Genomic DNA, 23,191 nt, shown 5'->3' on the forward strand with positions numbered 1-23,191 from the left:
TGAGATGGGGGGCGGGGGGAGGGGAGGGGAACTTCCGGGGAGGGGGGCTCATCTATGAATCTTAAAGGTGCGAGACAACCTAAGACGCCCACTGACTTTTTCATACCCCTCCCCACCCCCGAGAGAACTTTAGCAGCCTCAACTGGCCACCAACCCCCAAAGGAAAATATTGCTTCAATTGCCCAAGGTATTGATAATTCCCCTTTACTCCACTCTGCTGGTCACTCAGTGCCTTAGGCAATGAGCTCTCTGGATACGTTTATGCATTCCTCAAACTCCCGTATTTAGAGGTTCAGCACAGACTGCTAAGACCCCTACTCTGAATCCTTGTTTCTCTTCCCCTTTTTCTTCCTACATATGTACAGAATTTACATATTTCTGTATTTATGGCTTTTCTAATATATGGGTAAAAGAGGTTGGTAATTCTTTATGAAAACACAGTAAATGTCCTCATTTCTAAACTCCCCTTTTGGGACTCTTTGGTTATGTTTTGAAAAAATTACTCTCCCCGTTCTCTCCCTTCTTTCCTTAGATAGCAAATGGGCAGAATGTAAGAGATGGGAAAAGTTCAAGGAAGCAAGATTGGTACCAGAGGGTGGGCACAGCTGTGATTACCACTTTGGCTTCCGTTTCCTGTTCTCACCAGTGTTTCTGTTTTCTGTGGCAACTATCCAGCACAAACGCTTTTACCAAAGCAAAGTGGCATTAGTACAAGGAATTTTTTATGTACATATTTTTCTCGTCTCCTAACAAAGGATATAAATGGGACACAAACGTGAGTATACAATCTACATATCTGTTGGCCTTATTAACACTCTTCATCTTAAAAATGTCTTTCTATGTAAGGGTAGGGTGGGAAAGGGAATAAACATGTTTATGTATGTGTATGTATATGTATATTACACGCTAAGTCCTTTACAAATATTTAACCCTGAAAGGTGTTGTTGTTATTCAGTTACTGACTCCATTTGGGGTTTTCCTGACAGGGGAGTGATTTGCAATCTCCTTCTCCAGATCATTTTACAGATATGAAAGTGAAGCAAAGAGTTAAGACTTGCCCGGGTTACAGAGTTAGTCAGTACCTGAGGCCATATTTGAACTCAGAAAGATGTGTCTTCTGATTCCAGGTCTGGCCTCTACCCCCTGCATCATCTAGCTGCCTCCACCTCAAATAAACTTTTCATTAATTTATGTACAATAAATTTTTTAACTTCATACCTCCCATAGAATATAAGCTCCTTGACAGGAAGGCCTGGGGTTTTTTTTTCTTGGTTTTTTTTTTTTTTTGTCTTTTTGAAGGAGGGAAAGCAGGGCAATTGGGGTTAAATAACTTGCCCAAGGTTACAGGGCTAGTAAGTGTTAAGTGTCTGAGGCCAAATTTGAACTCAAGTCCTCCTGACTCCAGGGCCGGTGCTCTATTCACTGTGCCACCTAGCCACCCCTTTTTTTTCTTTATATTCTCAGTACCTAGCACCTAGTAGCATAAAGTCCTGGGAAACTATGGGTGCCTACCCTGCTCTGACCAACAGTTTCTAACTGTTCCAAAGAAGACCCCAACATACCCCCACAGTTTCTGACCACCTTTTGTTCCTGGACAGAAGACTTTTCCGAACCTTTGTTTTTGTAACCCTTCAAAACTTTGACACTCCCTTCCTGCAACTTGGCTGTTTTCAGAATCCAAACTACACCCTCCTACTATTTCCTACAACTATGTCTTGTAAGAATCTCCTTCTCCCCTTCTTCTCAGGCATCTCTGTCTAAATGAGGCAGCATGTTGTCCTGAATTGTAATTCCTGGACACTGAATAAATGTTTCATTTTCTTACCCATCACCTAGTTGATCTGAGAGTTTTTAGGTGACAGTAGGTACTTAATGATTGCTGATTTGAAGACATCTAGAAGGAATAGTAGATAGAGTACTGGGCCTAGAGTCAGGAAGACTCTAGTTCAAATGCAGACTCAGATACTTATTAGATAAGGACCTTGGGCAAATCATTTAACCTGGGTCTGCTTGAACCTGGCATGTAGTAGGTGCTTTTCACCTCCACCCCACCCCCTTTTAATTGAAAGGCAGTGAAAAAGGCTCTGGATTTGGTGTCAAGAAACTGGGGTTTAAATTTCATTTCTGACACTTGATAGCTGTCATTTAGATTTAGCATTTCCTCAATTTTAAAAAAAGTGATGATAATTCTTACACTACATGCTTTTGTAAAGAAAGTATATTTTAAAGGTTTTGTAAATCTTGAAGAACTATATGTAAATGGATTATTACTAATAATGGAAATGCAAAAACCACTTGCATAAGCATAGGAGGAGGAAACTAGATTAAAAACTAGGGCATTAATAATAATAATTAGCATTTACATACTACTTTAAGGTTTTCTAAGCACTTTAAATATATTGCCTCATATGGTCCTTATAAAAACTCTGGGGATTAGATATTTTTTTCATTTTTCAAATGCTTTAGTAACTTCTGATTTACATCATTCATTTCTGCCAGATTTTGAGTTACAAATTTTCTCCCTGTTTTTCCCCTACCCACCACCCCAAAATAGCAGTCCCACAGGAAATCCCCTCCTCCAATCTGCTCTCTCCCATTTTTTCTCCCATACCCTTCGACTTTTCCAGTGGGGCATGATGGATCTCTATGCCCCAGTGCCTGTATATCTTATTTCCCAATTACATGTAAAATAGAATTAATAATAGTATATGTATATATATATATACATATATTTTAACATTAGATTTTAAAACATTGAATTCCAGATTCATTCCCTTCCTCCCTTGTCACCCACCCTTACTGGGAAGATAAGCAATTTAGAATAGGTTGTACATGTGTGGCTAATGCAAAACAATAACATAGTAGATATATTGTAAAAAACTGACTATATTTCCCCACCTCCCACTTGTTCTATTCTCTACTTTGATCCCGTCCCTTTTCAAAAGTGGATGCTTCCAATTTCCCTCCTCCCCCCCTCAGCCTGCCCTCCCTTCCGTCATCCTCCCTCTGATCCCCTTCCCCCCTACTCTTCTGTAGGGTGAGATACCCTATTTAGTGTGTATTTCATTCCCTCCCCAAGCCAAATTCAATGAGAATAAGGTTGACCCATTCCCTTTTGCCTTCCTATTCAACCCCTCCATTATAACCATTTTCCCTTGCCTCTTCTTTATGAGATAGTTTACCCCATTCTGTCTCTCCCCATCTCCTCTCATTATATTCCTCTCTCACCTCTTAATTTCACCTTTTAAGTATCATCCCTTCCTGTTAAATTGGTCCTGTGCCCTCTATCTATGTATACCTGTAAACATATATACACATTCACATATGTATTCATATGCCCATATGCCCTTATATATAGATATATATATTTCTATTCCCTTCAACTATTTTCATACTGACAAAAGTTTCATCAGTTATAATTATTGTTTTTCAATTTAGGAATGTTAACAATTCAACTTTGATAAGTTTCTTATGATTTTTTTTTCCCTGTTTACCTTCTCATGCTTCTCTTGCTTCTTGTATCTGAATGTCAAATTTTCTATTCAACTCTGTTTTTTTCATCAAGAATGCTTGAAAGTCCTCTATTCCACTGAATGACCATATTTTCCCCTGAAACATGATACTCAATTTTGCTTGGTAGGTGATTCTTGGATTTAATCCCAGCTCCTTTGACCTCCGGAATATCATATTCCAAGCCCTTCAATCCCTCAGTGTAGAAGCTGCCACATCCTGGGTTATCCTGATTGTGTTTCCACAATATTCAAATTGTTTCTTCCTGGCTACTTGTAATATTCTCTCCTTAATCTGGAAATTCTGGAACCTGGCTATAATATTCCTAGGAGTTTTCTTTTTGGAATCTTTTTCAGGAGGTGATTGGTGGATTCTTTCAACCTCTATTTTGCCCTCTGGTTCTAAAAAATCAGGGCAGTTTTCTTTGAGAACTTCCTGGAGGATGATTTCTTTATATATATATATATATATATATATATATATATATATATATATTTCATTAACAATTTCCCGAATTATATTTAAAATTTTTTAACATTTGTTTAAAAAAAATTGGGTTCCAAATTCCCTCCCTCCTGTCCTTCCCCCACCCTTTGAAAAGGCAAGCAATATATCAATTATACATGTGAAGTCATTCAAAACATTTCCATGTTAGCCATGTTGCAGAAGAAAACACATGAAAAATAACAAGAAAAACAAAGTGAAAAAAGGAAGCTTCTATCTACACTCAGTGTTCATCAGTACTTTGTAGAAGTAGGTAGCATTTTTCTTTGTGTCCTTTGAAACTGTTTAGATCCTGATTCTTAGAGGTGTGAACAAGAGACTTTTAGAAGGTCAGATTTTTTTAAACCTCAGGACTTGAACTTCTAACCCTATCAGTCATGTCAGTCCTTCATATATTTAATAGAGAGAGAACTGAGATTAGAATCAGGGAGACCTCAAATTCTCTCTCAGATACTTACTAGTTTTGTGATCCTAGACAAGTCACTTAATCTTGTTCTCTGCCTCAGTTTCCCAATCTATAAAATGGAGATAATAATTGCACCTACCCCATAGGGTTGTCATATAGATCAAAGGAAATAATATGTATGAAGCACTTTGAAAACCTTAGAGTGCTATAAAATTGTTAACTGTTTTTATTAGCTATTCTTTTTTTATACGATCATATGATTTTTTTAATTTTTTAATTAATTTATTTGTTACCTTTTAGTGTACAGGATTCAACTCCACAATTCCTTGAGTTTCACATTTTGTCCCCCTCCCGTGGAGGATGATTTCTAGGTTCTTACTTTGATCATGGCTTTCAGGTAGTCCAATAATTTTTAAATTATCTCTCCTGGATCTATTTTCCAAGTCAGTGGTTTTTCCCATGACATATTTCACATTGCCTTTTATTCTTTCATTTGTTTGGATCTGTTTTAACAGCATCTTGATTTCTCATAAAGTCATTAGCTTCCATTTGCTCCAATCTAATTCTGAAGCAATGATTCTCCTCAGTGAGCATTTGAGATTCTTTTTCCATCTGGCAAATTTGCCTTTTTAAGGCATTATTCTCATTGCCTTTTTGTGCCTCTTTTGCCATTTGAGTTAGTCTATTTTTTAAGGTATTATTTTCCTCAGGCTGTTGACCCTCATTTCATAATTTTCTTGCATCATTCTCATTTCTCTTCCCAATTTTTCCTCCACTTCTCTTATCTGCTTCTTAAGGTCCTCTATGGCTTGTAACCAGCTCATATTTTCCTTTGAAGCTTTTGGTGAAGGAGTTCTGACTTCACTGTCTTCCTCCTGTTTCATGCTTTTCTCCTTTTTGTCCCCAAAATAGGAGTCTAATGTTGGAATCTTCTGTCTGCTTTGTTTCCTTTGCCTGGTCATGTTGCCCCTCAGTCACTTGACCCCTGGGCTTTTTGCCACAATAGGACTCTGCCACCAGACAGGGGAGCTTTTGTCCCAAATGCTGGGGTTTTCTCAGCTGCCAGAGGTGTTAGATGGGTGCCCTCTCTGAGGCTTCCACATGGTCTGGCAAGCTGGACACACACCCCAGGACCTCCACCCTAGACTGCAATCCAGATCCAAGAAGGTTAAAGCAAGAGTGATTACCCCTCAGACTGGTTGCTTGGTCCCCCTACACTCTGCAGGCCAGGAGCTAAAGCTGCCAGGTGGAGCTGGCTGGCTGTGCTGGCATCTCAGTGGCTTCTTGCCCCGGGGACAAAAGCCAACACACTCCTACTTACTGGGTCCCAAAGTCCAGACTGCACTGACCTCTCACTTTGTCCTTCGCATCTATGTGTTGATAATTTTGGAAATGGCCACAGCTGCTGCTGATCTAGAGTCCCTCCAGCCAGCAGCTGGTCAGGCCCACCCTGGGGCTAAAGCCTTGGCTGGGGCTGGGCTTGGCTCCCAGAGCACTGTGCTGGCCGATTTCTTCTGGCCTACCAGGCTGTCCTCAGCGGGAGGTTAGCTTCTCTGTGTCATTTTGTGGGTTCTGCAGCTCCAAAGTTTGTTCAGAGTCCCCTTTTCACATTGATTGGGACTCTGCCCCCTGGGATTAGGAATTATTTTTAATCCTCCATTTGACAGATGAGGAAATTAAGGATTTATACATTGTAGCAGCAAGCACCCCAAGCGCGTCCTCAGGGTTTGCTGCCCATACAGGTTCTTGGATCTGCTTTGTTAAAGGAAAGCAACTCAAAATGGGTTTACAAGCTTACTTTAATCAGTCAGACATATATCGTTTACCTTGTTCAGGGGAAAAAAGTCAGCACCCCAAACTTCAAAATATACAGACAGAATTATCAAGACATTAACAGATCAAGTAGACAGCTTTCCAAACTGTCCAACCATTACATCCATACCCAGTCAACATCTGGGTTTCCACATCTGGGTTTTTCAAAGCCGGGGGACTCTCAACAACGGCTTCCCAGAATTCAGATCAAATCACAGAACACTTCTCAAAGTGAGTCCCAAAACAAAGCTACACATCAGGGCTTATATAGCCTTCTCCTGGCTCAGAGAATGTAACAACCTTATTGACTCACTGGCTAGTCAAGAAGTATCTACTGAAAAACAAGCCTCCCTCCCCAGGCTTCAGATGCATTTTAGCCTAGGGGCAAGGAAGATCTTCCAAATTTGCATTCCCATTACATTCGGCCCCAAGATCTTTCATGCCCGTAGCATAGACAATTTACTTTTGAATTAGCTCTGAACATTTCTTAGGTCACATTTTCAAAGTACAGAACTAAAGTTACCAAAGTGGCCACTGGCCCTTAAACAAACACAAAGTACATAGATAGCATTATCACTTCAATTCAAAACAAGAGTTCAAATAAAGTTCGGGGGGGGGGGGCGGGGTGTCCTTCCCCTCACACAGCTCCAGCCCCTGCCTCCAAGCACAGAGAGGGGGCTGGGCAACAAAACCAACAAGGTGGGGTCCCTGGGGATCCAAGGCACTTCATCCCACCCACCATAGTCACAAGTCCATCCTCCCACAGGGTCCCAAACTGTGGGATGCAGCCAGGAAACACATTCAGTGCCCCTGCTTTGCTGCTCAGTTCTTATCTTTTCCTGTGGCTGAATTCCGAACTCCTGGGCTCCTTCTCCTCCCACAGGCGGCAGCCGCTCCTGGCTTCTGCCCAGGTCCTGATGCAGGCAGCTCACCATTCCCGCTCTCAGCTCAGCGAAGTCTGCATGCAGGCCATTCTCCTCTCCTGCTCCACAGCTCCACAGAATCACGGCTACCATAACTGGGAAACAAACAATTATCCCAGTCCCCATACTTTCCTTTTACTCTGCAGATCCTGTTCGTTACGCCATTTTGTAGCAGCAAGCACCCCAAGCGTCCTCAGGGTTTGCAGCTACCACAGGTTCTTGGATCTGCTTTGTTAAAGGAAAGCAACTCAAAATGGGTTAACAAGCTTACTTTAATCAGTCAGACATATATCATTTACCTTGTTCAGGGGAAAAAGGTCAGTACCCCAAACTTCAAAATATACAGACAGAATTATCAAGACATTAACAGATCAAGTAGACAGCTTTCCAAACTGTCCAACCATTACATCCATACCCAGTCAACATCTGGGTTTCCACATCTGGGTTTTTCAAAGCCGGGGGACTCTCAACAACGGCTTCCCAGAATTCAGATCAAATCACAGAACACTTCTCAAAGTGAGTCCCAAAACAAAGCTACACATCAGGGCTTATATAGCCTTCTCCTGGCTCAGAAAATGTAACAACCTTATTGACTCACTGGCCAGTCAAGAAGTATCTACTGAAAAACAAGCCTCCCTCCCCAAGCTTCAGATGCATTTTAGCCTAGGGACAGGGAAGATCTTCCAAATTTGCATTCCCATTACATACATTCAGAGTACAAATTTACTACCATATCCTAATTAGATAGATACAAACTCAAATAAAGCAACAGTGTGAGATTGCAACCCAAAAAACTCATTCTGGGGGCAGCTAGGTGGCACAGTGAATGGAGTACCAGCCTTGGAGTCAGGAGGACCTGAGTTAGGATCCAACCTCAGACACTTAACATTTACTCACTGTGTGACCTTGGGCAAGTCACTGGACTCCGACTGTCCTGCCTTACCCCTGCAAAAAAAAAAAAACCTCATTCTAGTTTAATTAGCAATAATAAAAGCACAACAGTGACCAAAATGTTTGTTTTGTTGAAATATCCTGCCCAGCCCAAATCTGGAATATTATTTCCTGTTGTTGACCTCATATTTTATAAGGGGATTGATAAATTGGAGTACCTACAGAGGACAGTCAGAATGGAAGTGCAATAGAAAACATGCCATAGGAGGAGTCCTTGGAGGAACTAGAGATATTTAGCCCAGGAGCAAGATGTAGGTGTTGAGTAATTTTGGTTTTCAAATATCTTTAAGTATTATCTTCATAGAATCATAGATGTAGAACCAGAAGGGACCTTAGTGGTCATCTATTCTAACCCCCTTCATTTTACCAATGTCACAATTAAAAAAAAGTAAACTGAAGCAAAAGGTTCTGAGCATTTCAAATTATTCATGAGGCTAGCAATTATCAATAAAAGGGGTTCTGGGCTGTAAAAGACCACAAGGTGGAGCTTACTACCCTTCATATGGTTTTGGGAGGTACAAGAGAAGAAAGACTGGGAAGTATCACAGATGGATAAAAAAATATATGATTTAATGGAAGTGTGGAGAGCAGGATAAGCAACAAACCCTCTCTCCATCTTGTTGCTATGGAAAACTCATTGGTAGTGTCTACCTACATGGCTAATACAGACCAAACTTTCTACTGGTGGGTATCCTTACCTAGGAAATGTTGAAGGGACAACCTTGGTATGTATTAAGGTAGATCCTCTTGACTTGGTTTTCCCATTGTGTCATTTCCTTTCCTAACAGGAATGTTTTCCACCTGATTAATCCTGAGCATGGCTATTATACCTTGTGAATGACATGGAACTTTGCTATATGATTGGCTGTTCCAAATAGTAACTATAACTCATACCTGAAATCAAACAGAACAAAGCATGCTTTATCGTCTTCTATCTATGTTGAGTCATTCTGTGCCCTTAGGCTTAGGCATGGAGGCCCAGTCTTGATGTTGTTACAGCCATATCTCTGCTTTTCATAGCAAATCTCATGATCCCATTTGAGGTTTTCTTGGGAGTGGATATGGCTTGCCAGATACTGGAGTGGCTTGCCATTTCCTTCTCCAGCCTGCTGGAATCCTAATAAAGCTGCCCCTCGCCACCATATTCTAAGTTCCTTATGGACCCCACTGAACAGCAAGCATGTCCTGATTTAACCACATAATCTGACTTTAACCCTACCACAGGCCCCCAGACTCAATACAGCTACTACCCCTAGCTAACCACTGCCTCCAGATCCAATTCTCATATTTGGACAGGTGTGTTCTTATATTCAACCACAATCATATCATCCATTTAGCCCAAGAAAGAACCATAATGCCTAACTATCCATCTTGACCAGACAGGACTACAATAGCTAACCAATCGTAGGGCATCACAACTAGGATGTTTGACCACCAGACCATAGAAGGGACCTCTCCCTATCACCTAATCCCTTAACAAACCCCTCCTTTATTTTTAATATTTATTTTTATATTCATAATTTTTTAATATTCATAATTTCTGTTATGGAATTGTATCTTTGATGCTTCTGAAGGGCATCAGTCCTCAATAAATGCCTATACTTGGATTAGAGATGGACATTAGAGGTGACTGAATTCTTTGAGATGGGGCTGCCACAACACACCATAAAACCACAACAGTTTTTGGCATCTCTGGGTGGGCCAAGTCTCTGACTCTGACCTCCATTCCACGTGGAGCAGAGCCTCTGATAAAGACCCCCTTTAATCCAAAGGTAAGCCTATCTTTTTCCCTTCTCTTAGCTGGAAGGTCCTTCAAGCACCTAGGACATGGCTATAGGGGAGATTTCCTTAGGCTTACTGGCATTCGGTTCTTGGATTAGAGGTGGTCTGACTCTGAATTCTTTGAAACAGTGCTGCCACAACACATCATGAAACCATAACAAGCTCACTTTATAGATGAATTTGGATGATGAAATTTGAACTCAGGAAAACAAGTCTTCCCAACTTTCTATCACTATGCCACGTAGCTGCCCTGGACCTTGATGAAAGCCCCTTAAAACAGAACTTTTCTTGTACTCCTTTCATATTCTAACCTGACAATACTCCCTTACTTCCTTCTATCTACTCAATTCCTGTAATCTTTCTTTCCCAATCATATCTCAGATTATCTATAGAATTTATCTTCACCCTACTGAATTTTTCCTTATTAATTTTAGCACAGGATATTATTATATAACACCAATCAATTGCAATACTGTTGCCTTTGGGGATCTTAAAAGCTTACAAACACATGATTTATTCAAATACCTTTTGGTGACTTCTAATTTACCCAAATGATTTAAGTTCTGTTATATTATTTACAGAAATAACAAAAAGTATTTTCCCAAATTAAATTTTATTCACATTTAAATTGCTCCCACAAATAAGTTTCTCTTTCTGTGGGCAAGAAGCGACATGGTTATTAAAATTCAAATTATAAACTGGCTTTGAAATTTAGCCCAAACTGATTTCCCTTATTTAACCTGCAGTTTTGTGATGTTGAGTAGCAATCATAATCATAATCTGCCCTGGAGAATGAGGTGGAGATGTTGGCTCAGATTTTCCCTTCTTTTATTCTTTCTCTCATATACCCAAGTGGTAATGCTCCTAAGTTTATCTACACCCTTACCATGCCATCTAGGTAAGAAAACATAAATATCTATTTAATTTCTGGCAGGGATTGATTAACAAAAGCAGAGTTGTTTATTTCTGCACATGGCTTAAGTGGATCTAACTCCAAATCCAGCCTGTGTAATTTATTATCAAAATGTGACAAGTTCTTCAAAATCTATTTCAATTAATATCCATACCTGAATTGGGGAGTCTAACATAATTTACAGCAAAATTTCTAATTTAAAAACACACACAACAATTCAAAATTTTCTTTCTAAATTGATTTGTACTTAACTTTAATTTGTAAAGCTCCCAAATATTGAAGTAGATGTTCTAATAAAATATGTTTACTTTTTACTTATTCTCTGATTTACAAAAACTTTTCTCTTTTTTATGAACCAGAAAAGAGTTCATAACAGGCAATTCCTAAATGCCACAGCTATTTAAACTGAAAACTGCACCCTATTTTTTCTTAATTTTCCAGTTTCACTGATACTACTTTCAAACATCTTCAGTTCCCTTTTCTCTAATCAGTGAAATTACCTTCCCCCTGCATTAAAACAATAAATCTGTCACTTTCCAGGCAAAGGGTAATAAGAGATCTAAGTGTTGTTTCCCTGCAATTTTCACAATTTTAATTTTCTTTTTCCTTAAAACAAATTCCACAGAGTTAAAACTTACTAAATATTTCAGCATTTTAAAAAACATTCAAACTACAATTTGGAAATCCACCGTAGAGGACTTACATTTTAGTATCTGATTAGTTTACAACGCCAAAAATTTCTGTAGATTGGGGAAAAGATCCCTGTTCATCATATCTATGTTTCTCTTATCTTACTCCCTGACTTGGCCAGAATCAGGAAAAGAAAGAGAGAGTCTTTTTCAAGAAAAATGTTTTACCTTTTTTCATTTGGATGACAAGGCCCTAGGAAAAAGCTAGCTTGGTTTTCAAACATAGGCAATACAACAAGACAGGCTCAAAGATTATAAATCAGTGAGTACAAAGGAAAATCCCCTTTTTAGGTCAAATTCTGGGACATGTATTGTTTGTGTATGTCTATATATAATATGTATGTATGTATGAGTGTGTGTGTGTGTGTGTGTGTGTAAGCTTGTTTACATTAATATTAGTGACCTCTATTTTACTACTGGGAAAATCCCTCATTTACATGTTTCCTCAACCCCTTCTTAATTATCCCTCTTGGCTTGAACCAAGAGTCCCCTTTGCTAGCAGAGGCATAAAAGTGACCCTGGCTTCTGGAAGGCTATGTCAGCAAGAACAATTCTTAACAGATCTTGCCAAGCTATAAAGAGTTGGAATATGGGCACAATGATGTGTGCTTTGTTGTCCAAAGACCAGCCTAGCTAAGCAACTCAAGTCAATGAGCTTTTATAAAGTGCTTACTATGGGCCAGATACTATGAGTCTTATCACCAAGCTCACCACACTATTGAATTTTTTTACCATGGTAACTCCTGAAAAACATCTACTAAGTCAAAGAAGATCTGTAGTCTATCTGTGTCAATGGAAAGCACAGAGGAAAACATAGATCCTTGAAGTGTGTTACATGAATCAATTTTGTGTATATTCCATGTGTACTTGAAGGGAAAAGTATTATTGCTTCTTTTCCTTAAGATTTTATAAAATAATGTAATGGAATATAATATAATATCATATTATCTATTAACTTCAACTATCTTCTCAACAGTTTTGCTCAACAATCTCAGATTTACAAGATCTTTTTTATCTTTTTGTTGAGATATTAGTATTTTGATAGTTGGCTTTGAAATCACCTACTAGTATTATTTCCATATATTTCTTCTAATACTACTTTAAGCTTTTTTCTTTACTCGTTTTAATACAATATCATTAGACTCATACATATTGAAATTGACATGCTTTCATTCTATTAAATTTAATATACTTTACTTTCCACTTTTAATCTTTCCTTATCAATATCACTCCTGATTTTTCTTAGGCTGGCTATATAATAACAGAATATGTAATATATGTATGCCCATTTGATATATGTGCATTCCCACATGGGTTACCCAAATATATAGATGCAGCATAGGGGCAGCATAGATAGATATGATCTGAATTTGCTTTTCCTTGCTTAAACCATTTTACAATGCAACATACTACAGTTTTCCAACATCTTCCTCTATATCGATTTTACAGATGAAATTATCTTACTGAGTTAAAAAAAATGATAACAAAGTTTATTTGGAAGAACAAAGGGTCAGAAACTTCAAAGAGACCAGGACTCTGTGTGGGGACTCTGTGACCTTCTAGGTCCTTGTCTGCAGCTTTTTGACTGAGTCCAAGTTTTATAGGACAAATCTGTTTATTAAGGGGATTTGTTCTGTGACATTTGGATCTAGTCAAAGGGCTGCACTTGAGGACCTAGAGGGCCACATGTGGTCTCAAGGCTGCAGATTAGTTATCCTAATAATCTAAACCATCATTGCTCTTGGCTGCCATAGCTCTCTGTTTAGAAAAGAGATCAAATGTTTGTTAGCTAAGATTCTCTTGACCTCTTTGACATGGAAATTGAGTTTCATCAGTTGATTCCCTAGTGAATTACCTAGTCAGTATTGCTGACTTCCTTTTTGACCCATTTTCCATTTTTTCTTGGAACTATTAACTTGCTTACTAAATAGATCAGTTTGGAGTTGCCTCAATTGTATATGCCATGTTTTCTTATATTTATTTTTTTTTCTATTTTAGAACTGATTTTGATCTTTGCTCTAACAAGTTAATATCTCATCACACCTGCAGATTCCGAAATGATGGCTGCATCAGTAACCAGTCATTTCCCATCATTGAAATATGATCATATTTAAGTTTATTCAATAAGAATTTTATCTCAGTGCAATATTTGATGTGTAATGATAATTTTATCATGATAATTTAATATAATATTTTAAAATGACATGTTTATTTTATAGTATTTATTTTAAATTAACATTTAATTAATAATTTAGATATAATCAATTAATGATATTATTTGGTACTTGGTAAGTCTCATGTTTCCTGTCTTCTTAAAGAAAGTATTCATTGTAAAAGAAAAAATACACTATTTTGACTGCATAAAATTAAAAAGATTTGTCATGAACAAAATAAATTCAACTAAAGTCAGTAGAGAAAAAAATCTTCACATCTTTGATAAAGTTGATTGTTAGATATATAGAGAACTAATAAAATATAAGACTGAGAAACAAAGGATATGAACAAATAGTTTTCTGAAGAATTGGAAACTGTTAACAGTCATATGAGAGAGTGCTTCGAATCATTAAAAGGAAAAATGTAAATTTAAATTGTCATGAGATCTTACCTCACACTTAGCAAATTACATAGATAAGAAAAGACAGAAATAGTAAATATTGGAGGGGCTGCAGGATGAAAGACATTTCTAATACATTGCTCATAGAACTGTGTATTTTATCCAAGCTTTCTGTAAAACAATATTTAATTATGCCAGAAAAAAATACTAACTATTCATAATCTCTGACCCATAGACCCACAGTTGGGCATGTACTCCAAGGAGTTAAAAAACAAAAAGGCCCCATATATGCCAAAAATATTTCTAGCAGCACCTTTTGTGGTAGCAAAACTCTGAAAAACAAGTATGTGTTCCTTTTTTTTTTTTTTAAAGTTTACACAGCCAGTTATTTCTGGGTGTGGTGCTAAGTATATGAGCCCGGATTCAATCCCAGGTTATCCCGACACTGGGGCCGGTGCTCTTACTCACTGCGTCACCTGGCCGCCCCCAAGTATGCATTCCTTATAGCTCTCACTGCAAGGGAAACACTTGTAGGAATCCTCATAGAAGCCTGGGGGGAAGTTCTGAAGGCACATCTCATCACGCAAGAGGAAAGGAGGTATGCATTCTTTACATGTTTTCTCATGTATGCACTTTTCACACATCTCTGGACAATGTCTGCAGATTCCATCCACAGCAATGTGCCTCTCCGGGCAAGATTCCTGACACATGCCCTGGCCCAATACCAGGTCCCTTTCACATGAGTGGCAATTGGTGGCATTTCCTTCACATGTTTTACAAACAAAGTCACAAGCTTTGCAAGCATCATTTTCTGCATAAAATCCACTTCCTTCTGAAGAAGAAAACATAAAGAGGGTTAGGATTGCTCTGGATACCCCAAAATACCAACATGCCAGATCCTGCCAAATGAATTCATCTCAATGGAGTATCACGTTTTTAAAAATACACTATTTTTAAATTTTAAGTTCCAAATTCTCTCCCTTCTCTTTGTCCCCTTGCTCACCCATTGAGAAGGCAAGAAATATGATATCCATTATGCATGTGAGGTCATGCAAAATAATTCCATATTAGCCATGTTGCAAAAAAAAAAAAGCAAAAATAAAGTAAAAAAATGTTTCACTATACATTCAAGATTCATCAGTTCTTTCTCTGGAGGTAGATAGCATTTTACGTCGTGGGTCCTTTGGAATTTTCTTGGATCATTATATTGATCAGAGTAGCTAACCAATACCCTTCAACTCCACCACCACCACCATTTTGCCAACTGGTTATTGTTATAAAATTGCTGTTACTTTGTACAATGTTTTCCTGGTTCTGCTCACTTCATTTTGCATCAGTTCATATAGATCTTCCTAAGTTTTTCTAAAACCATCCTGCTAGTCCTCCATCACAATCATTCAACAAATCCCCCTCTATTTCCAATTTGCCACTGTTACAAATATTTTGCAGATTTGGTCCTTTCCTTTTTCTTTATCTTTTTGGGTACCAGACCTAGCGCTGGTATTTTGTCAAAGGGCATGCACAGTTTTATAGCCCTTTGAGCTTAGTTCCAAATTACTCTCCAGAATAGTTACACCAATTCACAATTCCACTAACAGTGCATTAACATGCCTATTTTTCCGTATTGGAGTTGGTGTATCATCTTGAGAACTCCCCTGACATAGTTCCTCCTATTGCTGACTATTAGCAGCTAGTAGTCTAATTCCATTTAATAAATTAACCTGATTATTTTTTTTTTACAAAGGCATATTTGAAGATATAAAAAGACTGAAAGTTCAAACATCCCTTCTTCTAACATCTTAGGGACACACTCTTGTCATGAGCAATCCTGGCCCTGGAATAGAGATTAGGTCTGTATACCACCTTGGTCTTGGAAGAATAGACTCAGAGTTAAAAAAAAATTCTCAATAGCATAAATGATGTCCAAATGAGACATCACTGCCTATGACCAAGATCCTAAAGGCCATCCCTCCCTTCTCAGGGCATCAAGATGAGGCTGGCTGGCTGCAAAACCCAGCATGACTTTGACTCCTTGTCATCTCCAATCTCTTTCACCCAAAATGAAAGAATCAAGGCAGTTAACTGCTGTCTGTATTCATGAACAACATATTGGCCTCAGGTGGGGAAGCTTCTCTCTCCCCCCACAGCATCATCTCTCTTCTTTCAATAGAACATCTGCCAGCACAGGGAAGTAAACCCAAGAGAAGAAAGATATTCTGGTTGACTAGTGTCTCGACTGGTATTACTTCCTCACCTCTAATATCTAGCCAAAGAGGCTCCCTTTAATCATGTGGTTAGAAGATCTTACCAATTACAGAATGACTGCATGCTGCAAGTCCATGGTGGAGTCTGCCTCATTAAAGTACATAGTCTGTGAAGGTTCAGAGTTAATGGTTATTCCTTCTTTTATAATTACCATGTGGTCTTTTTGCAAATGCTAATCCTGAGCACTGCAACAAAAGACAACCAAAGGTTTCATAAAATATTACGGTCTTGTTACCTTTGAATGACCCATAAAACCAACTTTATCAGCTCTCTCCAAGGAGAAGCTGTGAGCAATCCTTCTAATTAGCTGCAACACCCTTTTGTCTTCTGCTTTTGTTTCTTAGTAAAAATGTCGAGGTTGTTATAGTTCACTTCTGGAACTATGCTCAAAGGGCTACGAAACTGTGCATGCCCTTTGACAAAATGCCAGCACTAGGTCTGTACCCCAAAAGATCAAAAGATCCACTCATATCCACTCAGGCACAGGTACGTTAATGTTTATTATAGAGACAGTGTATAATCTCTATGATTCTTAGCGCCCTCTGCATCCTTTTCTGCCATCCTGTTATTGTAAAAGCAGAGAGGCCTGCACAGGACCCAGTGACAGTTAATATATTTTTCTTTGTTTCTTGGGTGCCATCGGCTGAGAAGTGACCAACTGGCCAGTCTATTGGTGATGAGATTCTCTTTCCTTAGGTAAGCTAGTCTTTGGAGAGCAATAGAGTTCAGGGCATGGACCATACTCAAAGCCTTTCCTGTATCATCAATATAATGTAGTATGCACTGTTGTTTGGTGCTAAATAGCCTCTGAGAGCTCTAGGTCATCACCATGCCATGAAGAGGCATTGGAGGAAAACTTAATATAGTAGGGTCATGTGAACAATAGAACCAAGAAAATCTATTGATTTTCTTCATGTCTTTTTTTTTTTTTGGAGGGGGAAAGGCAAGGCAATTGGGGTTAAGTGACTTGCCCAAGGTCACACAGCTAGTAATGTGTCAAGTGTCTGAGGCCAGGTTTGAACTCACATCCTCCTGACTCCAGGGCAGGTGCTCTATTCACTCCTTCATGTCTTTGTAAAAGAAGTCTAACAAAAGCCTCTTTCCATAAGAAGTATTATTTTGCCGTTCATTTTTCAACTTTAAATTAGAATAAGTATTCATTTTGTCTCTAAGTCAAAAGGTAAAGACGCATCTCACTTCCATTTTGCAGATAAAGGCATTAATTTAAAGGGATTAAACAATACTCCCAAGGCCATAGAGCTGTAAAATGAGGGGATCAGACTGTTACAAATTCTCTTGCTATCTGGTTTATGCACAAATCACTCTCTGAAACTGCTTTCTCATAAATAATCAGTGATCTAATTGCCAAATATTTGCCCATCTGTGATCCCTTCCAGCCCTGATATTTTGTGATACTCTGATCCTGAGACTAAGTGCCATATTAGTATACCATGCTAATTCCATAAATAAAATTTTATTTTTAAAAAATTATCATGATGAGGAAAGACAGCCAAGCCTAGTAGATGGGGAAACAGGACTGAGAGCAAGGCTTGGGTTCCAGTCAGGCCTCTGACATCTGCTTTTCTCTCAGCCCCAGGGAACTCTGTAATCAAGTTTATAAAAGATTTGGCATTGGTGATATACATAAATGAAAGAAGGTTTCCCCACACTAATGAAATTAGAGGCCAACACAAGCAAAAATTACACCCAATCAATTTGGAATTATGCCCAAAGGGCTATAAAACTGTGCATACCCTTTGATTTAGCAATACCACTACTAGGTCTGTACCCTAAGGAGATTTAAAAAAAGGGGGGGACCTACTTGTAACATATTTATAGCCATTCTTTTTGTGGTAGCTAAGAATTGAAAATTGAGGGGGTACCCATCAGTTGTGGAATGGCTGAACCAACTGGGGTATATGACTGTAATGAAATATTTTTTTTTGTATAAGAAATGACAAGCAGGATGCTTTCAGAAAAACCTGGAAAGACTTATATGAACTGACACAATGTGAAGTGAGAAGAACCAGAACATGGTACACAGTAACAGCAATATTGTACAATGAAGAATTGTGAATGACTTAGCTATTCACAGCAGTACAATGATCTAAGACAATCCCAAAGGGCTAATGATGAACCACATTCTCTGCCTACAGAGAAAGGACTAATATTGTCTGAATACTGACTAAAGCATATTATTTTTCGCTTTCTTTTTGATTTGTTTTCAAGTCTTCTTGCACAAAATGACTAATGTGGAAATGCTTTACATAATTTCACATGTATAACCTATATCAGATCGCTTACCATTTCAGGGAAAAAGAAGAGGAGGAAGAGGATAGAATTTGGAACTCAAAACTTAAAAAAAAAAAGAATGTTAAAAATGTTTTTATATGTAATTGGAGAAAAATATTATTTTAAAAAATTATACTCAGTCACAAAATATAAACTAAAGTTCTTGTATTTTTTGGTCTCACAGCCACTTTACACTCTTAAAAATTATTGCGCACTTCCTCCTTTCCCCTACCCAGAACTTTTCTTTATGTGGGTTATAATCCAGGGTTCTGGAGCCATCTTGGAAACCAATTTAAAATTTTCAGTGTGAACATTTATGCCTCACAAATCAACAAATGCTACAAATCAGGGCTTCATTTATTGTTTTGTTGATTGTCTGGACTTAAGAAAGTGATGGGAAAATATTCATAATGCCAGATTAATTTTATTGTTTTTTTGTCTTTGCTTTTTGGAGGGCAGTTGGGGTTAAGTGACTTGCCCAAGGTTACATGGCTAGTTTTTGTGTTAAATGTCTGAGGCCAGATTTGAACTCAGGTCCCCTTGACTCCAGGGCTGGTACTCTATTCACAGTGCCACATAGCCACCCCCTTGCAGATTAATTTTAAAAGTGTGTTGGGGGTATATTTTTCCCCCAAGGGTTATTAAATATTTACCAGCACACCACTGGTTATATCTGTCAATATTTACCATATGAGAAATTAAGATATTTTAATACTATTAGTTTTTACTTCACAGACCCCCTGAAACCACTCTGAAGACCACTGACATAGCGGACAGGAACTAAGCTTGCTTGTCATTTAGTTGGCACAGGAACTCCTGGAAAAGGAAACTCTGCAGTTAGGTAAAGCCAAAACCCTCTGAAGTACTCTCTGGAATGTCTTCTCCATACGTAACAAACTAGCTTTCATCTTAAACCTTTTCTTTTCTCACTCCCCCTATTGCATTCACTGAGACTTGACTGCCTCCTGATGACAGCTCTCCTAACTACCCTCTCTAACATTTAACCTTTTATTCATAGCCCACCACCATTCATTAGCTATGGTGGGTGAGGATTGGAATATTCCTTCATCCCCATTCCTAATTCCAGTCTCTTCCACTACCTCCATCATTCAATAACTTCTTCTCATCTGAGGTTCATTCAATCCATATTTATCACCCAATAAAGAGTCCGGTAGCTGTTTTCTACTGATTTCTAAGACATTTCTTCAGCTTAGTTCAGTGTCTGGCTCGTGGTCTTTCCCTCTTCCCTGCCTTTTGCAAGAAGCCTTTCTTGGTCTTCCTTAATCTTAGTGCCTTCCCTCTGAGACTATGTAATGGCAAACAAAGTAGTAACTTGCTGCTTGTTTCAACTATTCAAGTACCTTTGAGCCTTGCCTTTGATTATGGGAGTCTTTGTTGGAAACAGTATACTTTTGTTGCCCTTAAGAGGCCTAAGGGAGTTTGAACACCTTCTGTGCCCTTAATAGACCTAACAGTCATCACATGGAAGCCATGGTGGGAAGAGCTCACCAGAAGAGCAGAAGAGGAAGGAACAGAGCGAAGCTCGAGCACAAGCTGGGAACAAACAGAACTGAGAGGAAGAAGACTTGTGGTTTTGCCACTCTGTCCATCTGTTCTGTCTGTGTTGATGTTACTTTGTCAGAACTAAACATTCTGTCTGTCAAAAGACAAACTTTATTACTGATACAGAAGCTCTGAAAGAGGACTTTACTGCTGTTTACATTAATCCTGAAAGAAGACTTTACTGCTGTTACAGAAATCCTGGGAATTTACTTTTGATTTATGTTTGATTTCTCAGACAGAAGCTTTGTCTGTTGATTTGTGTTACTTTGTCGGACAAAAAGTGAATTGAGATGGTAGTGCCAGCAATGTATGTAAACATTGTAGCTTTGTTTTCCTAGAAACAGAAACTTTGAAGAGCTTGGAGTGGAGCAGTAAGCTGGGATATAGAACCAGAGCAGAGAGCTGCCTACGTGTGATTCCAGGCAAGAGCTGGGAGCAGTCAGCCAGTGGAAGAGGGGCTGTGGGGTTTGGAAGTCAGCCTGAAGTTAAGATGAAAAAGGACTTTCCTTGGGTACTCAATGACTGATGAGATTGTGACTTATTGTGATCTCAGAGTGGATGGTGTTTGTCCTTTCTGCTACCCCTTAAGGATGATTGGAGTCAAGATGAAAGAAGACCTTACTTGGGTACTCTGTTGAGGAAATTGTGACTTACTGAATGACACATTTTAAGACTATGTGGCCACCTTAGTAATAAGTTATGTTATCTTGTGAATATTGTGCTTTAGTTTCTTGAATGTTTTGCTTTAGCTTATTGCTGAATAGAGAGTTCACTATACTATGCAATTATATCCTTAAAGTTGTTAATGGCAGCAGTCCTTAGGAGAGTTGATCATGATTGGTTTTATAGACTATCCTCAATTTATCCCATTATAATATATCTTCATACATAGTTTATATGCATGTTGTCTCTTCTACTAGATTGTGAATACGTTGAGAGCAGGGACTGTTTCATCTTTATTTGTATCCCTGTGTTTAGCACAGTGCCTGGCATATAATAGGAACTCAATAAAAGTTTATTGACTGACTCAACCACTTAGGTAGTAGTATGGATGGAGTGTTGTCCTTGGAGTCAGGAAAACTTGAGTTTAAATATTTAATGGCTATTATTAGGCAAGTCATTAAACCCCTATGTCTCATTTCCTTTATGGGTAAAATGGGATAAAAATAGCACTGAGTTGTAAGAATCAGATGAGATAATATATGGAAAAAGTACTTTGTAAGCCTTAAAGATATGTATATATGTGATATATAACATATATCACATATATGACATATAGCAAAATTTATATGTATGTAGTTTATGCACATATTTGTACATGCATGCATACATATACATGGTGTTTCAGTTGAATCTGACTCTTCATGATCATATGGGATGGAGTTCTTGGCAAAGATCCTGGAATGGTTTGCCATTTCCTCTCATTTGCTCTTTTGACAGTTGAGAAAACTGAAGCAAACAGGATTAAGTGACATGCCCAGGGTCACAAAGTTAGGTCACATTTGAACTGATCTTCTTGACTCCAGGCCCAATATTTTATCCACTGATACCAAAGCAAGTCTTCCTTCCTCTCCTCAAAAGGGCTGACATACTATAGGGTTCTGAAGGAAGCATGTAGGTAGACATGGCTTGTGTCAAATCAAGAAGCATTTGTTTAAGCAGTAATTACAGTGCCAGGCACTATGCCACCTAGTCAGGGTTACAAAGAAAGGGGGAAAAATATACATACACAAAACCATAGTCCCTGCTCTCAAGAACCTTATATCGTAATGAGGGAGATAAGGTGTAAACAGCTAGGCATATAAAAGATATCTAGAGTAGGGTTACAAAAAATTTGGAAAAATACAAAAAAAAACCAAATAACCACACATCCTCTGGCCTCTCAGTGACCTTACACTGTAATGGAGGAGAGAGGCTAGGTAAGTAAAGAATACAGAGTAGATGAAGGCCAGAGTTACAAGAAACCGAAGGAAAAAAAAAACCCACACATGCACAGCCCCTGTATACAATGAGCTTATTTTGTAATGGGGGAGGTATATAGAAGAGTGTTTGTTCATCACTTTTCAAAGGACCAGTGACATCAGGGGAGAGATGTCTACATGCCTGTGTGAGTTGGATTTAAGTGAGGCGGCCTGCACAAAGTCCTCAGCCTGACTAGCTCTTCTAAAGTCATCAAAGGCCAGTGGCAAAACAAGAGTCAGGGCTGACCCTCTCTGGCCCCCTGGATGAAGTGGTTGACCTTGGTGTCTCTGATGTCTGACCAAGCTCCAAGTTCTCCTCAGCACCTGCTTCAGCTCCTTCGTGGTCCTTGGAATAAATTGTTCTCATGCGCCCATTGCACTGGGGGAGGTCATCACATAAGTTGGGGTAGACACCAACTTACCAAGGGATTTGGTTACTCTCAACTTGGTTTAGACCATCTGCCCATACTTTTATTTACCAGGTTTACCAGGGTGTGGCCGCTGCACATGCCAGAGCTTCCTGGAGAAACCATAAAAATATAAAATATAAAAATAAATCACCTATGCTTAAATATTAACTATAAAAGAGATATACAGAGTAGATGAAGGCCACGTGAAAGGGGAAGGCATTAGCAGAGGGGGAGGGAAGAAAGTGGGGCAAGCATCCCTGAGAAAACCTAGGCGATGTTTAAAACAACAAAACAAGACAAAAATCACGGAGTGCTACAGAAGATGGAGCCGGCGGACGCAGATAAGAAGGCAAACAGGGCGTCAGAGAACCCATTCCCAGGTTCTGGGCCCTTTCGTAGTCAGAGGTGGGGATGCGGTCAAGGTCCCTCGTTTACAGAAAGCTGGAGCTTCGCTCCGGAGCGGCTCCCAGCCCCGTCCCCCTCTCCGGGCGCCCCGAAACGCCCGGCGCTTGCCCCCGGGCTCCCCGGCGGCTGCATTTGACCTCGCTTTTGGCAGCTGCTCTGTGACGCCCCCTAGGAGACACGCGCAGGGGCGGCCCACGGGGAGGGGCAAAAGGAGTCGGGGCGGGGAAAGCAGTCCGGAAAAACACAGCCAC

At 39.1% G+C, this 23,191-nt stretch overlaps 1 long non-coding RNA gene across 1 annotated transcript; it reads left to right on the top strand.

Moving 5' to 3' along the window:
- Window positions 1-54: 54 nt before the first annotated feature.
- LOC138167248 (uncharacterized) lies at window positions 55-21,185 on the top strand. The gene is made up of 4 exons (XR_011169839.1): window positions 55-187; window positions 533-775; window positions 19,337-19,442; window positions 20,068-21,185. It is a non-coding gene; the product is annotated as an uncharacterized lncRNA (long non-coding RNA).
- The last annotated feature ends 2,006 nt before the right edge of the window (window positions 21,186-23,191 follow it).

Source organism: Petaurus breviceps, unplaced genomic scaffold (genome assembly GCF_028583685.1).
Source record: "Petaurus breviceps papuanus isolate PSGF00001 unplaced genomic scaffold, PetGlider_PUasm1.0 126, whole genome shotgun sequence".
Classification (NCBI taxonomy): Eukaryota; Metazoa; Chordata; class Mammalia; order Diprotodontia; family Petauridae; genus Petaurus; species Petaurus breviceps.